A 17,101-nucleotide genomic window follows, 5' to 3' on the forward strand; every position below is an offset into this window, starting at 1 on the left:
GGAGATTGTAGTGATACGCAGGGAGATTGTAGTGATACTGAGGGAGATTGTAGTGATACGCAGGGAGAATGTAGTGATACGCAGGGAGATTGTAGTGATACGCAGGGAGATCATAGTGATACGCAGGGAGATTGTAGTGATACGCAGGGAGAATGTAGTGATACGCAGGGAGAATGTAGTGATACTGAGGGAGAATGTAGTGATACGCAGGGAGATTGTAGTGATACGCAGGGAGAATGTAGTGATACGCAGGGAGATTGTAGTGATACGCAGGGAGAATGTAGTGATACGCAGGGAGATTGTAGTGATACGCAGGGAGATTGTAGTGATACGCAGGGAGATTGTAGTGATACGCAGGGAGAATGTAGTGATACGCAGGGAGATTGTAGTGATACGCAGGGAGATTGTAGTGATACACAGGGAGAATGTAGTGATACGCAGGGAGATTGTAGTGATACGCAGGGAGATTGTAGTGATACGCAGGGAGATTGTAGTGATACGCAGGGAGAATGTAGTGATACGCAGGGAGAATGTAGTGATACGCAGGGAGATTGTAGTGATACGCAGGGAGAATGTAGTGATACTCAGGGAGAATGTAGTGATACGCAGGGAGAATGTAGTGATACGCAGGGAGAATGTAGTGATACGCAGGGAGATCGTAGTGATACGCAGGGAGAATGTAGTGATACGCAGGGAGATTGTAGTGATACGCAGGGAGATTGTAGTGATACGCAGGGAGATTGTAGTGATACGCAGGGAGATTGTAGTGATACGCAGGGAGAATGTAGTGATACGCAGGGAGATTGTAGTGATACGCAGGGAGATTGTAGTGATACGCAGGGAGAATGTAGTGATACGCAGGGAGATTGTAGTGATACGCAGGGAGAATGTAGTGATACTCAGGGAGATCGTAGTGATACGCAGGGAGATTGTAGTGATACGCAGGGAGAATGTAGTGATACGCAGGGAGATTGTAGTGATACGCAGGGAGAATGTAGTGATACGCAGGGAGATTGTAGTGATACTGAGGGAGATTGTAGTGATACGCAGGGAGAATGTAGTGATACGCAGGGAGAATGTAGTGATACGCAGGGAGATTGTAGTGATACTCAGGGAGAATGTAGTGATACGCAGGGAGATTGTAGTGATACGCAGGGAGATTGTAGTGATACGCAGGGAGATTGTAGTGATACGCAGGGAGATTGTAGTGATACGCAGGGAGATTGTAGTGATACGCAGGGAGAATGTAGTGATACGCAGGGAGATTGTAGTGATACGCAGGGAGATTGTAGTGATACGCAGGGAGATTGTAGTGATACGCAGGGAGATTGTAGTGATACGCAGGGAGAATGTAGTGATACGCAGGGAGATTGTAGTGATACGCAGGGAGATTGTAGTGATACGCAGGGAGAATGTAGTGATACGCAGGGAGATTGTAGTGATACGCAGGGAGAATGTAGTGATACGCAGGGAGAATGTAGTGATACGCAGGGAGATTGTAGTGATACTGAGGGAGATTGTAGTGATACGCAGGGAGAATGTAGTGATACGCAGGGAGAATGTAGTGATACGCAGGGAGATTGTAGTGATACGCAGGGAGATTGTAGTGATACGCAGGGAGATTGTAGTGATACGCAGGGAGATTGTAGTGATACGCAGGGAGATTGTAGTGATACGCAGGGAGAATGTAGTGATACGCAGGGAGATTGTAGTGATACGCAGGGAGAATGTAGTGATACGCAGGGAGATTGTAGTGATACGCAGGGAGATTGTAGTGATACGCAGGGAGATTGTAGTGATACTCAGGGAGAATGTAGTGATACGCAGGGAGATTGTAGTGATACGCAGGGAGAATGTAGTGATACGCAGGGAGATTGTAGTGATACGCAGGGAGATTGTAGTGATACGCAGGGAGATTGTAGTGATACGCAGGGAGATTGTAGTGATACGCAGGGAGATTGTAGTGATACGCAGGGAGAATGTAGTGATACGCAGGGAGATTGTAGTGATACGCAGGGAGAATGTAGTGATACGCAGGGAGATTGTAGTGATACGCAGGGAGATTGTAGTGATACGCAGGGAGATTGTAGTGATACTCAGGGAGAATGTAGTGATACGCAGGGAGATTGTAGTGATACGCAGGGAGAATGTAGTGATACGCAGGGAGATTGTAGTGATACGCAGGGAGATTGTAGTGATACGCAGGGAGATTGTAGTGATACGCAGGGAGATTGTAGTGATACGCAGGGAGATTGTAGTGATACGCAGGGAGAATGTAGTGATACGCAGGGAGATTGTAGTGATACTCAGGGAGAATGTAGTGATACGCAGGGAGATTGTAGTGATACTCAGGGAGAATGTAGTGATACGCAGGGAGAATGTAGTGATACGCAGGGAGATTGTAGTGATACGCAGGGAGATTGTAGTGATACTGAGGGAGAATGTAGTGATACGCAGGGAGAATGTAGTGATACTCAGGGAGAATGTAGTGATACGCAGGGAGAATGTAGTGATACGCAGGGAGATTGTAGTGATACGCAGGGAGATTGTAGTGATACGCAGGGAGATCATAGTGATACGCAGGGAGAATGTAGTGATACGCAGGGAGAATGTAGTGATACGCAGGGAGATCATAGTGATACGCAGGGAGAATGTAGTGATACGCAGGGAGATTGTAGTGATACGCAGGGAGATTGTAGTGATACGCAGGGAGATTGTAGTGATACGCAGGGAGATCATAGTGATACGCAGGGAGATTGTAGTGATACGCAGGGAGATTGTAGTGATACGCAGGGAGATTGTAGTGATACGCAGGGAGATTGTAGTGATACTGAGGGAGATTGTAGTGATACGCAGGGAGATCATAGTGATACGCAGGGAGATTGTAGTGATACGCAGGGAGAATGTAGTGATACGCAGGGAGAATGTAGTGATACGCAGGGAGATTGTAGTGATACGCAGGGAGAATGTAGTGATACGCAGGGAGATTGTAGTGATACGCAGGGAGATTGTAGTGATACGCAGGGAGATTGTAGTGATACGCAGGGAGATTGTAGTGATACGCAGGGAGAATGTAGTGATACGCAGGGAGATTGTAGTGATACGCAGGGAGATTGTAGTGATACGCAGGGAGATTGTAGTGATACGCAGGGAGATTGTAGTGATACGCAGGGAGATTGTAGTGATACGCAGGGAGAATGTAGTGATACGCAGGGAGATTGTAGTGATACTCAGGGAGAATGTAGTGATACGCAGGGAGATTGTAGTGATACTCAGGGAGAATGTAGTGATACGCAGGGAGAATGTAGTGATACGCAGGGAGATTGTAGTGATACTGAGGGAGAATGTAGTGATACGCAGGGAGAATGTAGTGATACTCAGGGAGAATGTAGTGATACGCAGGGAGAATGTAGTGATACGCAGGGAGATTGTAGTGATACGCAGGGAGATTGTAGTGATACGCAGGGAGATTGTAGTGATACGCAGGGAGAATGTAGTGATACGCAGGGAGAATGTAGTGATACGCAGGGAGATCATAGTGATACGCAGGGAGAATGTAGTGATACGCAGGGAGATTGTAGTGATACGCAGGGAGATTGTAGTGATACGCAGGGAGATTGTAGTGATACGCAGGGAGATCATAGTGATACGCAGGGAGATTGTAGTGATACTGAGGGAGATTGTAGTGATACGCAGGGAGATTGTAGTGATACGCAGGGAGATTGTAGTGATACGCAGGGAGAATGTAGTGATACTCAGGGAGAATGTAGTGATACGCAGGGAGATTGTAGTGATACTGAGGGAGATTGTAGTGATACGCAGGGAGAATGTAGTGATACGCAGGGAGAATGTAGTGATACGCAGGGAGATTGTAGTGATACGCAGGGAGATTGTAGTGATACGGCAGGGAGATTGTAGTGATACGCAGGAGAGATTGTAGTGATACGCAGGAGATTGTAGTGATACGCAGGGAGATTGTAGTGATACGCAGGGAGACTGTAGTGATACGCAGGGAGAATGTAGTGATACGCAGGGAGTTGTAGTGATACGCAGGGAGATTGTAGTGATACGCAGGGAGATTGTAGTGATACGCAGGGAGATTGTAGTGATACGCAGGGGAGATTGTCGTGATACGCAGCGATGATTGTAGTGATACGCAGGGGAAGATTGTAGTGATACGCAGGGAGAATGTAGTGATACGAAGGGCGATTGTAGTGATACGCACGGAGAATGATGTGATTAGCAGGGAGATCAGTAGTGATACGCAGGAGATTGTAGTGATACTGAGGAGATTGTAGTGATACGCAGGTGCGAATGGTAGTGATACGCAGGGAGAATGTAGTGATACGCAGGGAGATTGTAGTGATACGCAGGGAGATTGTAGTGATACGCAGGGAGATTGTAGTGATACGCAGGGAGATTGTAGTGATACGCAGGGAGATTGTAGTGATACGCAGGGAGAATGTAGTGATACGCAGGGAGATTGTAGTGATACGCAGGGAGAATGTAGTGATACGCAGGGAGATTGTAGTGATACGCAGGGAGATTGTAGTGATACGCAGGGAGATTGTAGTGATACTCAGGGAGATTGTAGTGATACGCAGGGAGATTGTAGTGATACGCAGGGAGAATGTAGTGATACGCAGGGAGATTGTAGTGATACGCAGGGAGATTGTAGTGATACGCAGGGAGATTGTAGTGATACGCAGGGAGATTGTAGTGATACGCAGGGAGATTGTAGTGATACGCAGGGAGAATGTAGTGATACGCAGGGAGATTGTAGTGATACTCAGGGAGAATGTAGTGATACGCAGGGAGATTGTAGTGATACTCAGGGAGAATGTAGTGATACGCAGGGAGAATGTAGTGATACGCAGGGAGATTGTAGTGATACGCAGGGAGATTGTAGTGATACGCAGGGAGAATGTAGTGATACGCAGGGAGAATGTAGTGATACTCAGGGAGAATGTAGTGATACGCAGGGAGAATGTAGTGATACGCAGGGAGAATGTAGTGATACTGAGGGAGATTGTAGTGATACGCAGGGAGATTGTAGTGATACGCAGGGAGAATGTAGTGATTCGCAGGGAGATCGTAGTGATACTGAGGGAGATTGTAGTGATATGTAGGGAGAATGTAGTGATACTCAGGGAGATCGTAGTGATATGTAGGGAGATCATAGTGATACTCAGGGAGATTGTAGTGATATGTAGGGAGAATGTAGTGATACTCAGGGAGATCGTAGTGATATGTAGGGAGATCATAGTGATACTCAGGGAGATTGTAGTGATACGCAGGGAGATTGTAGTGATACTGAGGGAGATTGTAGTGATACTGAGGGAGATTGTAGTGATACTGAGGGAGAATGTAGTGATACGCAGGGAGATCATAGTGATACTCAGGGAGATTGTAGTGATACTGAGGGAGATTGTAGTGATACTGAGGGAGAATGTAGTGATACGCAGGGAGATTGTAGTCATACGCAGGGAGATTGTAGTGATACGCAGGGAGATTGTAGTGATACGCAGGGAGATTGTAGTGATACGCAGGGAGATTGTAGTGATACGCAGGGAGATTGTAGTGATACGCAGGGAGATTGTAGTGATACGCAGGGAGATTGTAGTGATACGCAGGGAGATTGTAGTGATACGCAGGGAGATTGTAGTGATACTGAGGGAGATTGTAGTGATACGCAGGGAGAATGTAGTGATACTGAGGGAGATTGTAGTGATACGCAGGGAGATTGTAGTGATACGCAGGGAGAATGTAGTGATTCGCAGGGAGATCGTAGTGATATGTAGGGAGATCATAGTGATACTCAGGGAGATTGTAGTGATATGTAGGGAGAATGTAGTGATACGCAGGGAGATTGTAGTGATACGCAGGGAGAATGTAGTGATACTGAGGGAGAATGTAGTGATACTGAGGGAGATTGTAGTGATACGCAGGGAGATTGTAGTGATACGCAGGGAGATTGTAGTGATACTCAGGGAGATTGTAGTGATACTGAGGGAGATTGTAGTGATACGCAGGGAGATTGTAGTGATACGCAGGGAGATTGTAGTGATACGCAGGGAGATTGTAGTGATACGCAGGGAGATTGTAGTGATACGCAGGGAGATTGTAGTGATACTGAGGGAGATTGTAGTGATACTGAGGGAGATTGTAGTGATACGCAGGGAGATTGTAGTGATACTGAGGGAGATTGTAGTGATACTGAGGGAGATTGTAGTGATACGCAGGGAGAATGTAGTGATACGCAGGGAGAATGTAGTGATACTGAGGGAGATTGTAGTGATACGCAGGGAGATCGTAGTGATACGCAGGGAGAATGTAGTGATACGCAGGCAGAATGTAGTGATACTGAGGGAGATTGTAGTGATACGCAGGGAGATCGTAGTGATACGCAGGGAGAATGTAGTGATACGCAGGGAGATTGTAGTGATACTCAGGGAGATTGTAGTGATACGCAGGGAGATTGTAGTGATACGCAGGGAGATTGTAGTGATACGCAGGGAGATCGTAGTGATACTGAGGGAGATTGTAGTGATACGCAGGGAGAATGTAGTGATACGCAGGGAGATTGTAGTGATACTGAGGGAGATTGTAGTGATACGCAGGGAGATTGTAGTGATACGCAGGGAGATTGTAGTGATACGCAGGGAGATTGTAGTGATACTGAGGGAGATTGTAGTGATACGCAGGGAGAATGTAGTGATACGCAGGGAGAATGTAGTGATACGCAGGGAGATCGTAGTGATACGCAGGGAGAATGTAGTGATACGCAGGGAGATCGTAGTGATATGTAGGGAGATCGTAGTGATACTGAGGGAGATTGTAGTGATACTCAGGGAGATTGTAGTGATACGCAGGGAGATTGTAGTGACACGCAGGGAGATTGTAGTGATACGCAGGGAGAATGTAGTGATACGCAGGGAGATTGTAGTGATACTGAGGGAGAATGTAGTGATACTGAGGGAGATTGTAGTGATACGCAGGGAGATTGTAGTGATACGCAGGGAGATCGTAGTGATACGCAGGGAGATTGTAGTGATACGCAGGGAGATTGTAGTGATACTGAGGGAGATTGTAGTGATACGCAGGGAGATTGTAGTGATACGCAGGGAGAATGTAGTGATACGCAGGGAGAATGTAGTGATACGCAGGGAGATTGTAGTGATACTGAGGGAGATTGTAGTGATACGCAGGGAGATTGTAGTGATACGCAGGGAGATTGTAGTGATACTGAGGGAGATTGTAGTGATACGCAGGGAGAATGTAGTGATACGCAGGGAGATCGTAGTGATATGTAGGGAGATTGTAGTGATACGCAGGGAGATTGTAGTGATACTCAGGGAGAATGTAGTGATACTGAGGGAGAATGTAGTGATACGCAGGGAGATTGTAGTGATACTCAGGGAGAATGTAGTGATACGCAGGGAGATTGTAGTGATACTCAGGGAGATTGTAGTGATACGCAGGGAGATTGTAGTGATACTGAGGGAGATTGTAGTGATACGCAGGGAGAATGTAGTGATACGCAGGGAGATCGTAGTGATACGCAGGGAGATTGTAGTGATACGCAGGGAGATTGTAGTGATACTGAGGGAGATTGTAGTGATACTGAGGGAGATTGTAGTGATACGCAGGGAGATTGTAGTGATACTGAGGGAGATTGTAGTGATACTGAGGGAGAATGTAGTGATACGCAGGGAGATTGTAGTGATACGCAGGGAGAATGTAGTGATACGCAGGAAGATTGTAGTGATACGCAGGGAGATTGTAGTGATACGCAGGGAGATTGTAGTGATACGCAGGGAGATTGTAGTGATACGCAGGGAGAATGTAGTGATACGCAGGGAGATTGTAGTGATACGCAGGGAGATTGTAGTGATACGCAGGGAGATTGTAGTGATACGCAGGGAGATTGTAGTGATACGCAGGAGATTGTAGTGATACGCAGGGAGATTGTAGTGATACGCAGGGAGATTGTAGTGATACGCAGGGAGATTGTAGTGATACGCAGGGAGAATGTAGTGATACGCAGGGAGATTGTAGTGATACGCAGGGAGATTGTAGTGATACGCAGGGAGATTGTAGTGATACGCAGGGAGATTGTAGTGATACGCAGGGAGATTGTAGTGATACGCAGGGAGATTGTAGTGATACGCAGGGAGATTGTAGTGATACGCAGGGAGATTGTAGTGATACGCAGGGAGATTGTAGTGATACGCAGGGAGATTGTAGTGATACGCAGGGAGATTGTAGTGATACGCAGGGAGATTGTAGTGATACTCAGGGAGATTGTAGTGATACGCAGGGAGATTGTAGTGATACGCAGGGAGATCGTAGTGATACGCAGGGAGATTGTAGTGATACGCAGGGAGATTGTAGTGATACGCAGGGAGATTGTAGTGATACGCAGGGAGATTGTAGTGATACTGAGGGAGATTGTAGTGATACGCAGGGAGAATGTAGTGATACGCAGGGAGATTGTAGTGATACGCAGGGAGATTGTAGTGATACGCAGGGAGATTGTAGTGATACGCAGGGAGATTGTAGTGATACTGAGGGAGATTGTAGTGATACGCAGGGAGAATGTAGTGATACTGAGGGAGATTGTAGTGATACGCAGGGAGAATGTAGTGATTCGCAGGGAGATCGTAGTGATATGTAGGGAGATCATAGTGATACTCAGGGAGATTGTAGTGATACGCAGGGAGATTGTAGTGATACTGAGGGAGATTGTAGTGATACGCAGGGAGATTGTAGTGATACGCAGGGAGAATGTAGTGATACGCAGGGAGATTGTAGTGATACTGAGGGAGAATGTAGTGATACGCAGGGAGATTGTAGTGATACGCAGGGAGATTGTAGTGATACGCAGGGAGATTGTAGTGATACTGAGGGAGATTGTAGTGATACGCAGGGAGAATGTAGTGATACGCAGGGAGATTGTAGTGATACGCAGGGAGATTGTAGTGATACGCAGGGAGATTGTAGTGATACGCAGGGAGATTGTAGTGATACTGAGGGAGATTGTAGTGATACGCAGGGAGAATGTAGTGATACTGAGGGAGATTGTAGTGATACGCAGGGAGAATGTAGTGATTCGCAGGGAGATCGTAGTGATAAGTAGGGAGATCATAGTGATACTCAGGGAGATTGTAGTGATACGCAGGGAGAATGTAGTGATACTGAGGGAGATTGTAGTGATACGCAGGGAGATTGTAGTGATACGCAGGGAGAATGTAGTGATACGCAGGGAGATTGTAGTGATACTGAGGGAGAATGTAGTGATACGCAGGGAGATCATAGTGATACGCAGGGAGATTGTAGTGATACTGAGGGAGAATGTAGTGATACTGAGGGAGAATGTAGTGATACGCAGGGAGATCGTAGTGATACGCAGGGAGAATGTAGTGATACGCAGGGAGAATGTAGTGATACGCAGGGAGAATGTAGTGATACGCAGGGAGATTGTAGTGATACTGAGGGAGAATGTAGTGATACGCAGGGAGATTGTAGTGATACGCAGGGAGATTGTAGTCATACGCAGGGAGATTGTAGTGATACGCAGGGAGATTGTAGTGATACGCAGGGAGATTGTAGTGATACTGAGGGAGATTGTAGTGATACTGAGGGAGAATGTAGTGATACGCAGGGAGATCATAGTGATACTCAGGGAGAATGTAGTGATACGCAGGGAGATTGTAGTGATACTGAGGGAGAATGTAGTGATACGCAGGGAGATTGTAGTCATACGCAGGGAGATTGTAGTGATACGCAGGGAGATTGTAGTGATACGCAGGGAGATTGTAGTGATACGCAGGGAGATTGTAGTGATACTGAGGGAGATTGTAGTGATACGCAGGGAGAATGTAGTGATACTGAGGGAGATTGTAGTGATACGCAGGGAGATTGTAGTGATACGCAGGGAGAATGTAGTGATTCGCAGGGAGATCGTAGTGATATGTAGGGAGATCATAGTGATACTCAGGGAGATTGTAGTGATATGTAGGGAGAATGTAGTGATACTCAGGGAGATCGTAGTGATATGTAGGGAGATCATAGTGATACTCAGGGAGATTGTAGTGATACGCAGGGAGATTGTAGTGATACGCAGGGAGATTGTAGTGATACGCAGGGAGAATGTAGTGATACTGAGGGAGATTGTAGTGATACGCAGGGAGATTGTAGTGATACGCAGGGAGATTGTAGTGATACTCAGGGAGATTGTAGTGATACTGAGGGAGATTGTAGTGATACGCAGGGAGATTGTAGTGATACGCAGGGAGATTGTAGTGATACGCAGGGAGATTGTAGTGATACGCAGGGAGATTGTAGTGATACGCAGGGAGATTGTAGTGATACGCAGGGAGATCGTAGTGATACTGAGGGAGATTGTAGTGATACGCAGGGAGAATGTAGTGATACGCAGGGAGATTGTAGTGATACTGAGGGAGATTGTAGTGATACGCAGGGAGATTGTAGTGATACGCAGGGAGATTGTAGTGATACGCAGGGAGATTGTAGTGATACTGAGGGAGATTGTAGTGATACGCAGGGAGAATGTAGTGATACGCAGGGAGAATGTAGTGATACGCAGGGAGATCGTAGTGATACGCAGGGAGAATGTAGTGATACGCAGGGAGATCGTAGTGATATGTAGGGAGATCGTAGTGATACTGAGGGAGATTGTAGTGATACTCAGGGAGATTGTAGTGATACGCAGGGAGATTGTAGTGACACGCAGGGAGATTGTAGTGATACGCAGGGAGATTGTAGTGATACGCAGGGAGAATGTAGTGATACGCAGGGAGATTGTAGTGATACTGAGGGAGATTGTAGTGATACGCAGGGAGATCGTAGTGATACGCAGGGAGATTGTAGTGATACGCAGGGAGATTGTAGTGATACTGAGGGAGATTGTAGTGATACGCAGGGAGATTGTAGTGATACGCAGGGAGAATGTAGTGATACGCAGGGAGAATGTAGTGATACGCAGGGAGATTGTAGTGATACTGAGGGAGATTGTAGTGATACGCAGGGAGATTGTAGTGATACGCAGGGAGATTGTAGTGATACTGAGGGAGATTGTAGTGATACGCAGGGAGAATGTAGTGATACGCAGGGAGATTGTAGTGATACTGAGGGAGATTGTAGTGATACGCAGGGAGAATGTAGTGATACGCAGGGAGATCGTAGTGATACGCAGGGAGATTGTAGTGATACGCAGGGAGATTGTAGTGATACTGAGGGAGATTGTAGTGATACTGAGGGAGATTGTAGTGATACTGAGGGAGAATGTAGTGATACGCAGGGAGATTGTAGTGATACTGAGGGAGATTGTAGTGATACTGAGGGAGAATGTAGTGATACGCAGGGAGATTGTAGTGATACGCAGGGAGAATGTAGTGATACTGAGGGAGATTGTAGTGATACGCAGGGAGATTGTAGTGATACGCAGGGAGATTGTAGTGATACGCAGGGAGATTGTAGTGATACGCAGGGAGATTGTAGTGATACGCAGGGAGATTGTAGTGATACGCAGGGAGATTGTAGTGATACGCAGGGAGATTGTAGTGATACGCAGGGAGATTGTAGTGATACGCAGGGAGATTGTAGTGATACGCAGGGAGATTGTAGTGATACGCAGGGAGATTGTAGTGATACTGAGGGAGATTGTAGTGATACGCAGGGAGATTGTAGTGATACGCAGGGAGATCGTAGTGATACGCAGGGAGATTGTAGTGATACTGAGGGAGATTGTAGTGATACGCAGGGAGATTGTAGTGATACGCAGGGAGAATGTAGTGATACGCAGGGAGATCGTAGTGATACGCAGGGAGATTGTAGTGATACTGAGGGAGATTGTAGTGATACGCAGGGAGAATGTAGTGATACTGAGGGAGATTGTAGTGATACGCAGGGAGATTGTAGTGATACGCAGGGAGATCGTAGTGATATGTAGGGAGATCATAGTGATACTCAGGGGATGATTGGTAGTGATATGTAGGGAGAATGTAGTGATACTCAGGGAGATCGTAGTGATATGTAGGGAGATCATAGTGATACTCAGGGAGATTGTAGTGATACGCAGGGAGATTGTAGTGATACTGAGGGAGATTGTAGTGATACTGAGGGAGATTGTAGTGATACTGAGGGAGAATGTAGTGATACGCAGGGAGATCATAGTGATACTCAGGGAGATTGTAGTGATACTGAGGGAGAATGTAGTGATACTGAGGGAGAATGTAGTGATACGCAGGGAGATCATAGTGATACTCAGGGAGAATGTAGTGATACGCAGGGAGAATGTAGTGATACGCAGGGAGAATGTAGTGATACGCAGGGAGATTGTAGTGATACTGAGGGAGAATGTAGTGATACGCAGGGAGATTGTAGTGATACTGAGGGAGATTGTAGTGATACTGAGGGAGAATGTAGTGATACGCAGGGAGATTGTAGTGATACGCAGGGAGATTGTAGTGATACGCAGGGAGATTGTAGTGATACGCAGGGAGATTGTAGTGATACGCAGGGAGATTGTAGTGATACTGAGGGAGATTGTAGTGATACTGAGGGAGAATGTAGTGATACGCAGGGAGATCATAGTGATACTCAGGGAGAATGTAGTGATACGCAGGGAGATTGTAGTGATACTGAGGGAGAATGTAGTGATACGCAGGGAGATTGTAGTCATACGCAGGGAGATTGTAGTGATACGCAGGGAGATTGTAGTGATACGCAGGGAGATTGTAGTGATACGCAGGGAGATTGTAGTGATACTGAGGGAGATTGTAGTGATACGCAGGGAGAATGTAGTGATACTGAGGGAGATTGTAGTGATACGCAGGGAGAATGTAGTGATTCGCAGGGAGATCGTAGTGATATGTAGGGAGATCTTAGTGATACTCAGGGAGATTGTAGTGATACGCAGGGAGATTGTAGTGATACGCAGGGAGAATGTAGTGATACGCAGGGAGATCGTAGTGATATGTAGGGAGATCATAGTGATACTCAGGGAGATTGTAGTGATACTGAGGGAGAATGTAGTGATACGCAGGGAGATTGTAGTGATACGCAGGGAGATTGTAGTGATACTGAGGGAGAATGTAGTGATACTGAGGGAGATTGTAGTGATACGCAGGGAGATTGTAGTGATACGCAGGGAGAATGTAGTGATACGCAGGGAGATTGTAGTGATACGAGGGAGATTGTAGTGATACGCAGGGAGATTGTAGTGATACGCAGGGAGATTGTAGTGATACGCAGGGAGATTGTAGTGATACGCAGGGAGATTGTAGTGATACGCAGGGAGATTGTAGTGATACGCAGGGAGATTGTAGTGATACGCAGGGAGATTGTAGTGATACGCAGGGAGATCGTAGTGATACGCAGGGAGAATGTCAGTGATACGACAGGGAAGATTGTAGTGATACTGCAGGGAGATTGTAGTGATACTGAGGGAGCTTGTAGTGCATACGCAGGGAGAATGTAGTGATACGCAGGGAGATATGTAGTGATACTGCAGGGAGAATGTAGTTGATACTGCAGGGAGATGTAGTGATACTGCGGGAGAATGTAGTGATACGCAGGAGATGTAGTGATAGCTGAAGGAGATCGTAGTGATACGCAGGGAGAATGTAGTGATACGCAGGAGAATCGTAGTGATACTGCTAGGAAGATCGTAGTGATACTGCATGAGATTGTAGTGATACTGCAGGGAGATTGTAGTGATACGCAGGGAGATTGTAGTGATACTCAGGGAGAATGTAGTGATACGCAGGGAGATTGTAGTGATACGCAGGGAGATTGTAGTGCTACGCAGGGAGAATGTAGTGATACGCAGGGAGATTGTAGTGATACGCAGGGAGATTGTAGTGATACTGAGGGAGATTGTAGTGATACGCAGGGAGATCGTAGTGATACGCAGGGAGATTGTAGTGATACGCAGGGAGATTGTAGTGATACTGAGGGAGATTGTAGTGATACGCAGGGAGATTGTAGTGATACGCAGGGAGAATGTAGTGATACGCAGGGAGAATGTAGTGATACGCAGGGAGATTGTAGTGATACTGAGGGAGATTGTAGTGATACGCAGGGAGATTGTAGTGATACGCAGGGAGATTGTAGTGATACTGAGGGAGATTGTAGTGATACGCAGGGAGAATGTAGTGATACGCAGGGAGATTGTAGTGATACGCAGGGAGATTGTAGTGATACTGAGGGAGAATGTAGTGATACGCAGGGAGATTGTAGTGATACTGAGGGAGATTGTAGTGATACGCAGGGAGAATGTAGTGATACGCAGGGAGATCGTAGTGATACGCAGGGAGATTGTAGTGATACGCAGGGAGATTGTAGTGATACTGAGGGAGAATGTAGTGATACGCAGGGAGATTGTAGTGATACTGAGGGAGATTGTAGTGATACTCAGGGAGAATGTAGTGATACGCAGGGAGATTGTAGTGATACGCAGGGAGAATGTAGTGATACGCAGGGAGATCGTAGTGATACGCAGGGAGATTGTAGTGATACGCAGGGAGATTGTAGTGATACTGAGGGAGAATGTAGTGATACGCAGGGAGATTGTAGTGATACTGAGGGAGATTGTAGTGATACGCAGGGAGAATGTAGTGATACGCAGGGAGATCGTAGTGATACGCAGGGAGATTGTAGTGATACGCAGGGAGATTGTAGTGATACTGAGGGAGATTGTAGTGATACTGAGGGAGAATGTAGTGATACTCAGGGAGATTGTAGTGATACGCAGGGAGATTGTAGTGATACTGAGGGAGAATGTAGTGATACGCAGGGAGATTGTAGTGATACTGAGGGAGATTGTAGTGATACTGAGGGAGAATGTAGTGATACGCAGGGAGAATGTAGTGATACGCAGGGAGATTGTAGTGATACTGAGGGAGAATGTAGTGATACGCAGGGAGATTGTAGTGATACTGAGGGAGATTGTAGTGATACGCAGGGAGATTGTAGTGATACTGAGGGAGATTGTAGTGATACGCAGGGAGATTGTAGTGATACGCAGGGAGAATGTAGTGATACGCAGGAAGATTGTAGTGATACGCAGGGAGATTGTAGTGATACGCAGGGAGATTGTAGTGATACGCAGGGAGATTGTAGTGATACGCAGGGAGAATGTAGTGATACGCAGGGAGATTGTAGTGATACGCAGGGAGAATGTAGTGATACGCAGGGAGAATGTAGTGATACGCAGGGAGATTGTAGTGATACGCAGGGAGATTGTAGTGATAAGCAGGGAGATTGTAGTGATACGCAGGGAGATTGTAGTGATACGCAGGGAGATTGTAGTGATACGCAGGGAGAATGTAGTGATACGCAGGGAGATTGTAGTGATACGCAGGGAGATTGTAGTGATACGCAGGGAGATTGTAGTGATACGCAGGGAGATTGTAGTGATACGCAGGGAGATTGTAGTGATACGCAGGGAGATTGTAGTGATACGCAGGGAGATTGTAGTGATACGCAGGGAGATTGTAGTGATACGCAGGGAGATTGTAGTGATACGCAGGGAGATTGTAGTGATACGCAGGGAGATTGTAGTGATACGCAGGGAGATTGTAGTGATACTGAGGGAGATTGTAGTGATACGCAGGGAGATTGTAGTGATACGCAGGGAGAATGTAGTGATACTGAGGGAGATTGTAGTGATACGCAGGGAGATTGTAGTGATACGCAGGGAGAATGTAGTGATACGCAGGGAGATTGTAGTGATACTGAGGGAGATTGTAGTGATACGCAGGGAGATCGTAGTGATATGTAGGGAGATCATAGTGATACTCAGGGAGATTGTAGTGATACGCAGGGAGATTGTAGTGATACGCAGGGAGATTGTAGTGATACGCAGGGAGAATGTAGTGATACGCAGGGAGATTGTAGTGATACGCAGGGAGATTGTAGTGATACGCAGGGAGATTGTAGTGATACTCAGGGAGATTGTAGTGATACGCAGGGAGATTGTAGTGATACTCAGGGAGATTGTAGTGATACGCAGGGAGATTGTAGTGATACGCAGGGAGATTGTAGTGATACGCAGGGAGATTGTAGTGATACGCAGGGAGAATGTAGTGATACTCAGGGAGATTGTAGTGATACGCAGGGAGATTGTAGTGATACGCAGGGAGAATGTAGTGATACTCAGGGAGATTGTAGTGATATGTAGGGAGAATGTAGTGATACGCAGGGAGAATGTAGTGATACTCAGGGAGATTGTAGTGATACGCAGGGAGAATGTAGTGATACTGAGGGAGATTGTAGTGATACGCAGGGAGATTGTAGTGATACGCAGGGAGATTGTAGTGATACGCAGGGAGAATGTAGTGATACGCAGGGAGAATGTAGTGATACGCAGGGAGATTGTAGTGATACTGAGGGAGAATGTAGTGATACTCAGGGAGATTGTAGTGATACGCAGGGAGATTGTAGTGATACGCAGGGAGATTGTAGTGATACGCAGGGAGATTGTAGTGATACGCAGGGAGAATGTAGTGATACGCAGGGAGATTGTAGTGATACGCAGGGAGAATGTAGTGATACTGAGGGAGATTGTAGTGATACGCAGGGAGATCGTAGTGATACGCAGGGAGAATGTAGTGATACGCAGGGAGATTGTAGTGATACTGAGGGAGATTGTAGTGATACTGAGGGAGATTGTAGTGATACTGAGGGAGATTGTAGTGATACGCAGGGAGATTGTAGTGATACGCAGGGAGATTGTAGTGATACTCAGGGAGATTGTAGTGATACGCAGGGAGAATGTAGTGATACTCAGGGAGAATGTAGTGATACTGAGGGAGAATGTAGTGATACGCAGGGAGAATGTAGTGATACTCAGGGAGATTGTAGTGATACGCAGGGAGATTGTAGTGATACGCAGGGAGATTGTAGTGATACGCAGGGAGATTGTAGTGATACGCAGGGAGAATGTAGTGATACTCAGGGAGATTGTAGTGATACGCAGGGAGATTGTAGTGATACGCAGGGAGAATGTAGTGATACTGAGGGAGATTGTAGTGATACGCAGGGAGATTGTAGTGATACGCAGGGAGATTGTAGT

Source organism: Bombina bombina, chromosome 2 (assembly GCF_027579735.1).
Source record: "Bombina bombina isolate aBomBom1 chromosome 2, aBomBom1.pri, whole genome shotgun sequence".
In the NCBI taxonomy this organism is placed as follows: Eukaryota; Metazoa; Chordata; class Amphibia; order Anura; family Bombinatoridae; genus Bombina; species Bombina bombina.